The sequence below is a fragment of the Tachypleus tridentatus genome, chromosome 10, assembly GCF_004210375.1.
Source record: "Tachypleus tridentatus isolate NWPU-2018 chromosome 10, ASM421037v1, whole genome shotgun sequence".
NCBI classification, from domain to species: Eukaryota; Metazoa; Arthropoda; class Merostomata; order Xiphosura; family Limulidae; genus Tachypleus; species Tachypleus tridentatus.
The window spans coordinates 67,417,192-67,426,317 of NC_134834.1; positions in this window are offsets into that span (position 1 = coordinate 67,417,192).

The window sequence follows — 9,126 nt, forward strand, 5'->3', positions numbered from 1 at the left end:
ATCACTGCAACACATCTTCTTCATGTTCTAAAAACCACCAAGATATCCCACTTTTTTCTCCTTTTATGATTAGGATAATACGTAAACAACAGTTTTTATTTTAGTTTCGTTTGCAAATTGGTGTAAATTCTACGCATAAAAATTTGATCTTAATCCCAAATGTCTCTGTTTGTGTTGTGTGCGTATGCACACGTGTGTTAATATTTTTATCACAATGTAGTAATGTTGTGTTTTGAAAATGGATAATTTTGAGTATCTCGTTCAACACTTATGTAATATCGTTGTTTTCATCTCTAAAAGTAGGTAAGACGATTGGTTGTATATAAAACTTCCCTTGTTCTAATAATAAGTGAAATCAATTCCACGTGTGATATCTACAAATCATAAATGCCTATCTCTACGAATGCATTCCCTAATGTAGAGAGGAACGATATTTTAAAAAAATATTTAAGAACATTACTACAAAATGTTTATTAACTATTTTAAGGCCAGCACTTTCTCTGTCCTCAATATTTAGTTTTCGGGCATTTTCAACATCTTTGACAAAAACAATGTTCATGAGTACACACACAAAATAAAAAATATACATTGTAACAAGTACTCCACTAATGGTTCTATAAAGATCGTTAAAACTTACCAATTTTGGGTAGTGGATAGGATATATTAAAATACTTCTCAAAATAATTAAGGATTTTGACTCCCGCTTCCACGGCATAATCCAAGTGCTGATATCTATCAGGCGCAGCATACACGCCAAACTAAAATATAAAACAAACGTTTATTGAGTAATAATTATCTCTTACAGTGTAACCACCCAATAGCTTTGTGTTAAATAAAGTAAAGAAAAATCAGGGTCGTCAAAATCATTCTAATTACAATACTCAATTTGATCTACTATTGATCTACAAATCAAACAGTTATACTTTCAACTTTTGCTAATATTGCTAGCTATAAAGTAAGCATGTTATTAAACAAGATGATCACTGGAAGTGTTTCATTACCTCACCAAATATTGTACGAACGTGTTGTGTGGCTAAACACGGGGATCGCTGATTGTTTTGTGTAGCCTACTGGCTACTGTATGGGCTTTTCGCTGCTAAATATAACGATTACTGGTTGTTTTTCTGTGTCTGACTGAATACTTGGTGGACATGCTGCTAAACATGACACTGATTTTTTTTCTGTACATGACCGGATATTGTATGGGTATGATGCGAAACAAAAAGAATATTATGGTGTTTGTTTTTTTTAAGCTCCCTGGAAACTGCAGTGGTAAATTGCTAAACACGAATATTATTAATTGTTTTCTTTTCTGTAATTGAGTAGATACTGCATGGGAATGTTGCTAAACATGGGGAATGATGACTTTTTTTTTCTGAAGCTGACCGGATACTGGATCGGTGTGTTGCTAAACACGAATATAATTAATTGCTTTGTTTTTTGTGCTGTTTTTTGTGTGCTTGACTGGGTACTGTATGACAACAACAAACAAGTGAAAGCAGTTAGTATATGCCAACTGAAGTTTTTCTGTCAGTCGTTCAATATTCTGAAATGATTTAAACCTTTTAAATGCCAAAACGTATGTCATCAATATCAGTCACAATTAAAATGCACACTTATCTTCCTGAAAAATCACTTTTCACTGTCAGTATTGTACATATATTTGTGAATATAATCAGTTATTTTACAGTTTGTAAACAATCGTTTCAAATACATCGAGCTCTACACGAAGAGTGATTTTTTCCTTTTAAATTTCGAAACTGAAACCAAGATAATATTTTCAACTACCTCCAAGGTTAGTTTTTTTCCACTCATACATTTCATAACTTATTTCCTGTTTTCATTCGTCATTTGACTCTAGAAATAGGAACCTAAAAATCATTCATACCTCTGTACCTCCAGGCGTGATGGTTCTTTTGCTTTTGAAGTCACAAACAGTTACACATAACAGGTACGTTGGCATGTCTATGGTAGTTTGAAATTGGGTCTTTTTTAGTCCGTTGGTAATCATTCCTGTGTTCTAGAAAGAAGAAATACTTTCAGAACCAATAATTATGAGACAACGTAATACTTTATTAAGAAAAGGGGGTTAAAGTAAACAAAAGTTGTAAGTTTAAAACTCATGTTTCATAAGTAGTTGAAAGGATGGGAAGTAAGATTAACAATTATTAACCCTTCTGTTAATAATAGGTAAATATATTATATATTGTGGGATAAATAAAAGGAAGATTTTTTGCACATTTATTCAGAATAAAAAGGATTCCAAGTATGAAATCAAAATAAGCTTAAACTACACTCTCACGATTTGGAAAATGTGATAAAGTATCTAAACAGCAATAAAACAAAATTGTTTCGTTTTGTCTTTAAATTTGATGCCATTTCGTTCCTGACATGTTAGCTATAGTTATAAAGGATACAAACACACACACACACATACATATGTAAATATATGTGCACACAAAAAAGAACTTAGTCGCAGTCTGTAAAGTTGAATATTCAATATATCCCACTTAAACATGGTATTTCAGTTTTAACAATGTTCAATATGCCTATCAGACTGCATCATCTCAAGTATTTGAAGAAATCCACGTATATTCTATCTATACAGTCTCTTTTTTCCTTTATTTTTAAGTAGTTTCTCATTAAAGGTGTTTTCACTTCATTATGTACCAGTCTTTTTATTTTCTTTGCTTATTCCTTTAAATGTGTAGATCAGAGACCAACGAGAAAAAACGAATATTTAATTTGTTTGTTGTTACGTAATATTTCTCACAAAATCTTATTTTAAAGAAGTCTAGGAAGGGGTATGGGAGACAACTAGTGAAATTCATCCACCAATTATAATGAGTTAACAACTATGGGAAACTTTTTAGGATCTGATTGCATTCAAAACATCGTTTTTAACCAACTTCAAAAAGTGGTGTAATCCTGTCTGCCTTCCAAAATCAACAGAACGGTTTGTTTTCCTCAAAATCATACGCTTTGACTTAAAGTATAATACAACACAGTATCAAAAAAGGAATTTGGAATTGGTATCAAATAAGTCACTGATAATCAGTCTCGTGTTCAGTCCTAATTGTAGCCTGCAACCAAATTCTATGCGTTTTGAAATTATATTAAAGTAAAATTCTAGAAAGTGTAAAATAAACTTTCATTGCATAACTTATCATAATATTTTCTAATGTGCGATAAAGGGGTTTACAAATCCTTAAACATAAAATATTTTCACAAATATTTCTAGACTTACTTATAATTTTAAGAGATCCTAAATGAGAAAATTTCAATTATTCTAAATTAAAATTCCCTGTAACAAATTTTCCTGACTGAACGGCCCGGCAAGTTAAGGCGTGCGACACGAAATCTGAGTGTCGCGGGTTTGCATCCCCGTCGCGACAAACATTCTCGCCCTTTTAGCCGTGGGAGCGTTGTAATGTGAGGGTCAATCCCACTATTCTTTGGTAAAAGTGTAGCCCAAGAGTTGGTGGTGGGTGGTGATGAGTAGCTGCCTTCCATCTAGTCTTACACTGCTAAATTAGGGACGGCTTGCACAGATAGCCCTTGCGTAGCTTTGTGCAAAATTAAAAAAAAAAAAAAACAAGCCTGACTGAACACAAATCGCGATCTAAGAAGTTTGATTCTGACTTTACTCAAAAATGTAATTTTATATAACTTAAATACGATTTTATATAATACAAAAATTAAATTATTTTTACACAAAAATGAAGTACAAATGAACATTACATCAAACTTTCGCTCTTTACTTTACATAAATACTGTTCAAATTAAATGAACATTACATCAAACTTTCACTGTTTAATTTACATGAATATTGTTCAAATAAATTTCATTCGAACATTAGCATAAAACGTGTATAAAACTACATTCTCTCACATACAAACATGTACGAAAGTGTACACATTTTGGCCACCTGGTGGCACACCGGTGTGTCTTTGGAGGTAAAACGCTACAAACCGGGTTTTGATACAAGTGGTGGTGAGAGTACAGATAAACCATTATGTTTGAAGTTAAACATGGCTGTAAGTGCGGTGCGTTATAATATTCGGTCAATAGATAGCTCTTTTGTAGCAGCGAAATTAAAAAATCAACAACATTCACATTCAAGCATGTTTATGCCAATGAAAATAAAATATAAAGTACCATTACAATAAGATTCTTGCACTGACCTCATTCAACTGAGAATTCTAGCCAATTTTTCTTTCAGATACATCTTTATGTATTACCGTCTATATCATAGCTACATCTGATGAATAATTTCTGGAGCTGGTAGTAAATCTTTTTGTGGCCGAAGATTATCCTGCACATAAAGCCAATACCATCTACTGCTGAACTTGATAATACACAAGAACTATGAACAGGTAGCTACTGCTGTGAGGGAGAGGTAGAGAGTCTTCACCTATGCACCTGTGATACTTGTGCACACTTTGTATAAACATTTGTTATGTAATGCATCTAAACCATCAGCAGAATAGTTTTAATTCAAATGAGTAAGAGCCTTCTTGCCTGCATAAATTTTCATGTTTAGATGTGTCACTGGAAGACATTTCAGTCTGTTGTTTTTATATCAGGACCATTTTCTTTCCTTTTTCAATGCTAAAGAAGTATGATTTAGTATCACATATAGAAATTGCATTCATGAGTGACAAGAAGTAACACTTCTCTGGACCTAGTGTTTTCTGAAGCCAGTTAATGTTTCACATTCATTATACGCCTGTTTTCTCTTTTTTCTGTCTTGAGGAAAAAAGTTAAATGAGTTTGAGTCTGCATAAAAGAACAATAGCACTAAGAGCTCCACATCTTATTCTACGACAGTAGTAATGTATTTCCCTGCAAAATCGACTGCTATCTGTGCAGTCATCAGGCTGGCATTGCCTTCTGCATGGAATTTTTAAATCAATTTCTGTTCAGTCTCTCATAAAACATGAAGATGGATTTATGTTTATTTGAACTTTAACCAAGAAGTACTCTTTGTTCATATTTATGAACACTGTTCTAATAAAACTCATTTGGATACTTACAACACCTTTTGATTATCAAAGATATATAGTATGATTAACAGATGAACCGATTTTATAACTGTTAAAAACAAGATGGGCTATTCTATTTACATTGAACATAATATAAGTAGCTGTTACAAATGCAGTCAAATGTTGCTTCTCAGTTGGATGGAACAGATATGATGCATTGCTGCAGAGCTTGATTTGAATGTTTCTGTGACTTTAACTACAACAATTAACAAATGCTTGAACAAGATCTTGGTATCCATCAGGATGGACTCATCATTAACATTGGCAGAAACCTTATGTCCTATTGCGACTACATGATTTTTTTCTTATTGAACGTGTAATTCAGAATGTTAATCCCCTCCATGTTTCCAAAAATGTTGCTTCTCACTTCTTTTATTTCATGAGCGTTTGCACTGACATCAGCTGTAACACTGGTGGTAATGTTTTGTAAACATGGGTGTCGCAGTTAAAAAAAGATTTCAGTACTGAAAACCAGATCATCTTTGTCATCCTGGCCTTTGTCACATATTTATATTGTTATTTGTCAGATAGTTTGCATTTATAAGATCCTGCATGGTATCAGTTACACCAGTTCTGAGAATCGCGCATTCCCTGGCCATGTGTCATTTCACCTGTTTCGTGCTTTTCATCAAAACCTAATCTATTATCAAGTATGGTGACACTGATGGCCAGAAGTGATCATTATACCAAATAACATGGTACTCACTGTGAAAGAAAGCATTTACACTGATACCATATCTCAAGCTGAAACATTTGCTGTAAGTAAACATGCACTGCTTTGACACGAGTTATATCCCACAGCAGTAAAATATAATGCATTTCTTGGAGTGATTGTAAATGAATACTCCAGTTTTCCTATTCATTCTGCTTTGTTAAACTAGTGAAGCAGACCAACTGTTTTCACATACTGCAGTCACAGGTGTGCAATAGGTTGATTAGCCACTACATCTTTCTTATTTTTCTAATTTTTTGTGGACTTTATTAATCAGACTTTTCAATTTGACAGCATCTGCAGAAACTTTGTCATCAAGGTTTGTCATACAGTTGGATTGTGTTATGAGGTCTTCTGAATATCAGCCTACATTTAATTTGATCATGTACAAGCTCAGGATTTTTCATTTATGTTTACTTCATACTCTCAGGCATGTGGACTTTATGAAGGGGAACATTAAATGTCTATGCTGTAATAATTGCATTTAGAGTAGCATCCACAATAAAATATTTCTTAAGTGCATCTTTTTAATAAACATGTAGTCCATGGTATTTTGAGTATACACAACTTTAACCAATTCTTTGAGACCTGTTACTGACATCACAGTACCTATGAAATCAAAAAGCTCATTTCTGTTTGCAGGATGAAAAAATTGCAAGTTATTGTTTTGTAGTTTATTGACAAAAGTAATTGGGCCTTTCATCATAAAGCATGGTTAAATATGAGGATGAGCCTTAATTGGTGTCATTTAAAATCTGCTTCAACAGATTTTTGAACATGTTGTGTCACTGGTATTTATATTTATCATTAGCAAAACCATGATTGTTGGTTTTACTGGATGAGCACCCTAATAGACAGCCTAGATTACGACTAATTACTTTGGCCTAGGTGAATGGGTGATCGATACAACTTTCTACAGAAGATCTAGCTTCTGTGTAAGGTCATTTTTCAGAGATCCAGTAGTTTCGTGTTTTTTAAGAAAAAACTTCCACCACAGGTTTCCTTATAGAAGTGTATTCTAATTTTTCCTTCATGAAAAACACCTGCAGTTCTAGCATCACACCTTGACAATAATACTTCTCCTCTTCTTCTAGGTGTCATGATTACAATTATGACCATGAGATGAATTTAAAATATGACTGTTTAAGAAACCAATGAGTTAAATAGACCCAAACTGATGATGCATCTGGGCTGCTAGAACAATTGTGTGATGCTAAGAGGACTCTGAACCAGTGGTAGATATATTGATGCGATTTTCTGTTTTGTGTTCATCTTGCAGGATGTTGTCTGTAACTGTATATGCAGGGTCTCTCGTAGAAATACAGTTTTTTTCCAAAAAAATAAAACCTTGTGGGTGGGTATAGACATCTCTGAATGTTTGACAACATATGATATCATTCTTGATTAGTGTTGTAGCTAACTTAACAATGTTTTTCCCCTCTGTTTCATAGTCTGAGTTTGAGTGCTTCATGAAGGCTATGTAGGATATTTTATGTTGTGCTCCTGAATGTTAGTGCATCAACTTTTCCACTGGTGCTGGTAATAGTGATACTGTTAGCAAAGTGTTTCTCAAGGTTTCTCTTCATATCCTTAACACTATATATCTCAGTATTATGGTTGCAGAAATCTCAGATTTTCTGTTAGGTCACTGACAGTTGTTTGTTATTAAGCATTTTCTTTCAATTATTTAGCTATTGTCTTTGAGTTATCAGGAGGTATACTTGAGTTTAGTTATTTACCTTTTTATGTGTATGGATGTGTTAGTGGCAGTTGTTCCTCTGTTGATGCTACGAACATTCATATGAAGTAGCATCTACTGCATCTAAATCTTAAGTAAAATCAGTTTTGTTGTAAAAAAATCAGTGCCAAATTATCGTCACACTTTCTGCAAGCATGTTTAATTGTTGACTATAATTTTGCAGTTCTCACAGCAAAAATACCATTGTTCTTGTTCTCTCAATATTTGATAGGTTGAGTGCAAAATAGGTAGTGATCACTAAACCTGAAATTACACTATTGTGAATGAACGTTGTGATTGGTGTTGTTACTTTCTTAACTTTTCTTTTTTTTATTGTTAGCTCATGGCTATTAACAATCTATTTGCAATACCTCTATTGACATGCTTTATTATACTTTGTCCAACACATACGGATGCTATTTTCACATCATTAACTTCCTTTGTTAATGCCATTTTTGGAATATAATGACAGGAAAAAGATAAGCCTGTATTTGAAAAGTACCAAACTGTAGGTTGAGTGTTTACCCCATGCACAGTGGGTATAATTGCCTCTAACAGATTTAAATGCTTATGTAGGTTTAATTTTACTATATGTGTATTGTGTCTATCATTACAGTAATTTTAACAGATTTTCGAAGTTTCACTGTTTCAATTATATGCTGTAATAGTTTTCTTGTATAATGTGGAATGAGATTAACCTATCACTGAAAAGAGAAATATGATGTGTGTGCACCACGCAGGTGTTTTCTGGTTGTTAAGGTGAATGATATATTTCTTTTCACATCAGACATGAGGACATCACCGGTTTATGATAAATAACTCTGATGGAAAGCAAAAAGTTCAGTATTCTAGCTTAGATGAATATCATTATTTACTCACAATCACAATATAGATAAACTCGACTACAAATTACAGGCACAACAAAAAGAAAATATTGGTAAAGTATAGTTGGTTCATTGGTGTATTGAAAGAATTGTGGTTGACAGTATTTGTTTCAGCATGGCCAGAACAATAGAACTACATATCTAGATCACACTGTTTATATGATAAAAATGTATATTAGCAGGATGGTCTGTGGCCATCTTGGAAAATAGTAGCAACTTTGAATTCTTTTGTTGTTGGCTAACATCTTCTAACTTCATTAAGTAAGAATATTTATCTGAAGTTTTATGTTCCTGTGTCTTTGTTTAAAAATGCATGCCCCTATTTTAATATTCAATGAGATGTTTTGCCAAAAAAAGTCACTCAGATACCTTATTGGAGTTATGGAAATTGGCAGTTTTCCTCCTCTACATTCAGTTTTATTTATGTTATGTTGTTTGGGAGATATTTTTGAATTACTTGCAGCACACCCCATTTCTGTTACATTTTTTACTTTGTACTTAATCTTATTTATTACCTCAAAAATATTTTAAATTTAAGTTCCAGTACAAAATGTTTTGTTTTTTTTTCCAAAACGTACTTATCTTACACAGACAATATAGCTTTCTTTAACATATGCTTTGCCTGCTCCAGTCTTTTATACCCCACTTAAATGCCCATTGAAATATCTAAGTTGCAAATTTCTCTACCCTCATCAGTGTGCTCTCTATCCTGGTAGTGTATGTAACTGCCTCACTTAGATAATGTAA